Below are 5,000 nucleotides of genomic sequence, written 5' to 3'. Positions count from 1 at the left end.
TGACCGGCTGATCCTTCCCTTTCACAGGCAGGCTTTTGGCCCTCGCTCAAACGACAAAGGTGTTCAGAAGGAAGTGCTGGGGGGAAGGCAGGCAGGGAGGGACGGACACAGGGAAGTCCGCACAAAACAGGTCCCCTGGAACCTCTGACCCAGAAAAACGGGTTCCTGGTGAAAGCAGTCCTGCCATTGACATGACAATGGACAGGGCCCGGCAGCTTGAGACACATCTTTCTTTCAATATGCAAGTTCTTTTTAAAAAAGTTTCCTTCCACAGCAGCTCTGAGTGAGAGAGAGAGAGAGAGAGAGAGAGAGACACTGACTCACTGACTGATACTGACACCGACACACACACACACACACACACACACACACACACACACATATTATTTATTATTATTTTTAATTGATTTTTAGAACAGGGAGATGGAATAGGGGCTTGCTCCGTCCACTCCACGCATCGACCCAGTATTGCAGTGTTTCTGGGAACGGTGCAGCTCCCCGTGGGGAGATATTCAAAAGGAAAATCAGCTCTTTCCCAGTGTCTCTGTGTGTGTGTGTGTGTGTGTGTGTGTGTGTATTATTACTGAGAATAAAGCTGATATCTCTCTCTCTCTCTCACTCAGAGCTGCTGTGGAAGGAAACCTTTTTAAAAAGAACTTTCTCAGCTCAGTGGTATTTTTTTCTTCTCCAAGGCTGAGTGCCGCTCGCACGGAGCGATATAATTCAAAGTGCAAAATAACTTGGCGTCGTTGACTTTAAACAAGCAGGGTCTGCTTCCAAATGAAAGCTGCGCTCCCGAACTGTACTGACTGTCTGCCTGTCTGTCTGTCTGTCTGTTTGTCAAGGGGAGGAAAAGGTGGCGGTGGTGGTGGTGAGGGTGGAGCTTTACGCTCAGGAGGGGAGACTTTCTTTCAGAGGTGCCAATTAATCTGCAGCAGAAAGTCATCCCCCCCCCGACCGGGATTCGAAGCCCGGTCCTGACCACGAGACCACCGGGGAGAGTTGCCTCAAGTCCCTGAGGGACCTGGACACGAGGCCGAGGACACACGCACGCCTGCTGCACTGGCAGCAGCGACCAACAGGGGGCTGACCGGCTGATCCTTCCCTTTCACAGGCAGGCTTTTGGCCCTCGCTCAAACGACAAAGGTGTTCAGAAGGAAGTCCTGGGGGGAAGGCATGGAGGGACGGACACAGGGAAGTCCGCACAAAACAGGTCCCCTGGAACCTCTGACCCAGAAAACCGGGTTCCTGGTGAAAGCAGTCCTGCCCCGCCCTGCCATTAACATGACAATGGACAGGGCCCGGACCAGGCGCAGCGGACGGTAGCGAGCAGTCGGAGGGTGAAAATCCGCCAGTGGGTGAAAAGGAGAGCCGTGCGGTGAGAGGAGGCGGAAAGCGGTTCGCAGACTTTCGCTGTACCTCCGGCGGGCAGCGCCGCACCTCCGAGCGCTCGGTACCGTCCGCTGCGCCTCGTCCTGCCGCACGCGACGAGCCGTCCCCGGAGGAAATCGGCCTCGGCCTTCCTGAGATATCAGTCTCCAGGTGGGACAGAAAAACCGGGGGCCCCCGGCTCGCTTTCGGCGGCCCGCTAGTCGACTTCCCGTCGTGCGAACGCGATCCTTCCGGTACCCTTCGGTGCCCCTTGCCCGACTCTAGCTCCGGTGGTAAAGCGGAGTCGGTCGGTCTGACGGCCGCCGAGTTAGCAGGCGGAAAGCGGTTTGCAGCCTTTCGCTGTACCTCCGGCGGGCAGCGCCGCACCTCCGAGCGCTCGGTACCGTCCGCTGCGCCTCGTCCTGCCGCACGCGACGAGCCGTCCCCGGAGGAAATCGGCCTCGGCCCTCCTGAGATATCAGCCTCCATACGGGCGTCACAAATCAGTGGACATGGTCAGCTGCAAAGCAGTGTCATTACAACCTTTCATAAACGACAGGGCAGCACTGCACTGCACTGCACTGCACCCCACACTACATCACACTTGCCTGCCTGCCTGCCAGCCTGCCGCTGCCTACTCTCACCAGCGGACCAAAGTGAGGATAACACCCCGAAGCAAGCATCTCCCTTGCCGCCCACCAGCCCACACCAATCCCCTTGCCTGCCTCCCACAAATTCCACCAGCGAGGCAAAGTGAAAATCAACCCCCAAAAAACGCACTCCACACCGGCCATCGCCCGCTATACACCCCCCCTGGGGTGAATATTAAGCCCGAGAACACCGACTGTAACCAACCGCAGTGAAAAGTTGAAGTGGCAACTCATTAACCAGATTTACACTTGGCAACTCATAAACCAAATGAACAAAAAATCTGGTTAATGAGTTGCCCAAAATAAATCTGGTTAATGAGTTGCCACTTCAACTTTTCACTGCGGTTGGTTACAGTCGGTGTTCTCGGGCTTAATATTCACCCCGGGGGGGGGGGGTGGGTGATTCTGGGGGTAGTGTCCGGGAGGGTGAGCCTTTTATTCGGCAGGAGGCGTGTGGGGAAATCATCAACCTGTCAGACGATGAGTTGTCACAAATGCCATTGCTTAATGAAAGCTGCGCTCCCGAACTGGACTGACTGTCTGTCTGTCTGTCTGTCTGTCCGTTTGTCAAGGGGAGGAAAAGGCGGTGGTGGTGGTGGTGAGGGTGGAGCTTTACGCTCAGGAGGGGAGACTTTCCTTCATGCCAATTAATCTGCAGCAGAAAGTCATCCCCCCCCGACTGGGATTCGAAGCCCGGTCCTGACCACGAGACCACCGGGGAGAGCTGCCTCAAGTCCCTGAGGGACCTGGACACGAGGCCGAGGACACACGCACGCCTGCTGCACTGGCAGCAGCGACCAGCAGGGGGCTGACCGGCTGATCCTTCCCTTTCACAGGCAGGCTTTTGGCCCTCGCTGAAACGACAAAGGTGTTCAGAAGGAAGTCCTGGGGAGGAGGGAGGGAGGCAGGGAAATCAGCACAAAGCAGGTCCCCTGGAATCTCACACCTGCGTCCCAGAAAACAGGTCTCCTGGTCAAAGCAGTCCTGCCCCGTCCTGCCATTAACGTGACAATGGACAGGGCCCGGCAGCTTGAGACACATCTTTTTTTCAATATGCAAGTTCTTTTTAAAAAGGTTTCCTTCCACAGCAGCTCTGAGTAAGAGTGAGAGAGAGAGAGAGAGAGAGAGAGACTGACACTGACACTGACACACACACACACACACACACACCGTCTCCCATCCGATTGGTGGACTATGGGATTGAAAATCGAACTTTGAGTTTCAATGCAGGGGGGAGAGCGCGAACGCAGCCCCTCCCAACTACCACACGCGCGTTGTTGTTGTTGTAATATAGAACTGCAAGTTGCCGTTGTCGTGGTCGTTTCGAATCAGCACAAAGTAGGTGCCTCCCTGGAATGTCACACCTGCGTCCCAGAAAACAGGTCTCCCGGTCAAAGCAGTCCCGCCCCCGCCCTGGGATTAACATGACAACGGACAGGGCCCAGTCAGGGAGCAGCTTGAGAGACACCTTTCAATAGGCGCTTCTGAAACATTAACGCCTTGTTTCTTCCGACAGTTTAACCAGCGATTAACATGACAACGGACAGGGCCCAGTCAGGGAGCAGCTTGAGAGACGTCTTTCAATAGGCGCTTCTGAAACATTAACGCCTTGTTTCTTTCGACAGTTTAACCAGCCTTTAACACGCCTTGTGTTTTTATTTCCCATTTCCAGCCAGCCAGCCAGCCAGCCAGCCAGCCAGCCAGCCGAGCCGAGCCAGCATCTGCAGTATTTTTTTTGATTGGTCTTGCCTGCCGTGGAATGAATGTTTCAACACGAGCTGCTGATTGTCAGCACCTCACCTCTTTCTCAATTGGCCGTTGCAATCTCACTCGCTCGCTCATTGTGAGACACGTCACGTCACGTCACTAGTTTTACTCAAAGAGGTTTCCTTCCACGGCAGTTCGTTAGTGACTGAGACTGACTGACGGAGGTCCGTTGAGACACAACCCTCCCCCATCTGATTGGTGGCCTACTGGCAAATTTACCAATCTGTCAAGCAATCCTGGCAAGAAAGGAAAAAACGGCAACTTCTTTAAACTCATCCACTGTTGCAATTAGAAACGGTGGCAAAAAATGTGGCCAGAGTAGGAGAGAACGGCAGTGCTTCGAGACTGCTTTCAACACCGGCAGCCAGAGAACAAAGAGGGAGGGCAAACAGGACCCGAGATCAATTCGCATCGAGCGCGGTATCGCTTCTCGGCCTTTTGGCTAAGATCAAGTGGTCAAGTGGGGGAAGGCAACCATTTGGAGCCTTCCTGCCATTGAATGCCGGGGGGATGCAGTCAGGGAGAAATCCCCTCGGGCAGAGTGCAGAGCTTTGGCTTGTAGAGCTTTGGCTTGATGTAATGTCACTGCAAGGAATCTGGAATGAATCTGTAAGGCAATAAGGCACCCCAGAGTGTCAGAAAAAAAAAAAAAAAAAAAAATCTGTTCTTATCAGTTTAATATCTGATACGTCCCCTATCTGGGGACCATATATTAAATTGATTTTTGGAACAGGGAGATGGACTAGGGGCTTGCTCCGTCCACTCCACGCATCGACCCAGTATTGCAGTGTCTCTGGGAACGGTGCAGCTCCCTGTGGGGAGATATTCAAAAGGAAAAACAGCTCTTTCCCAGTGTCTCTGTGTGTGTGTGTGTGTGTGTGTGTGTTTTATTACTGAGAATAAAGCTGATATCTCTCTCTCTCTCTCTCTCTCTTACACTCAGAGCTGCTGTGGAAGGAAACCGTTTTAAAAAGAACTTTCTCAGCTCAGTGGTATTTTTTTCTTCTCCAAGGCTGAGTGCCGCTCGCACGGAGCGATATAATTCAAAGTGCAAAATAACTTGGCGTCGTTGACTTGAAACAAGCAGGGTCTGCTTCCAAATGAAAGCTGCGCTCCCGAACTGGACTGACTGTCTGTCTGTCTGTCTGTTTGTCAAGGGGTGGAAAAGGCGGCGGTGGTGGTGAGGGTGGAGCATTACGCACAGGAGGGGAG

General features: G+C 53.6%; 2 pseudogenes; both read left to right on the top strand.

Moving 5' to 3' along the window:
- The first annotated feature begins 382 nt into the window (after positions 1 to 382).
- Positions 383 to 499, top strand: LOC137308788 (U2 spliceosomal RNA; annotated as a pseudogene).
- A 3,894-nt stretch (positions 500 to 4,393) lies between these two features.
- Positions 4,394 to 4,601, top strand: LOC137308784 (U2 spliceosomal RNA; annotated as a pseudogene).
- The last annotated feature ends 399 nt before the right edge of the window (positions 4,602 to 5,000 follow it).

This window comes from Heptranchias perlo, unplaced genomic scaffold (genome assembly GCF_035084215.1).
Source record: "Heptranchias perlo isolate sHepPer1 unplaced genomic scaffold, sHepPer1.hap1 HAP1_SCAFFOLD_1390, whole genome shotgun sequence".
NCBI lineage: Eukaryota > Metazoa > Chordata > Chondrichthyes > Hexanchiformes > Hexanchidae > Heptranchias > Heptranchias perlo.
This window is presented reverse-complemented; position numbering and strand designations above follow the sequence as displayed.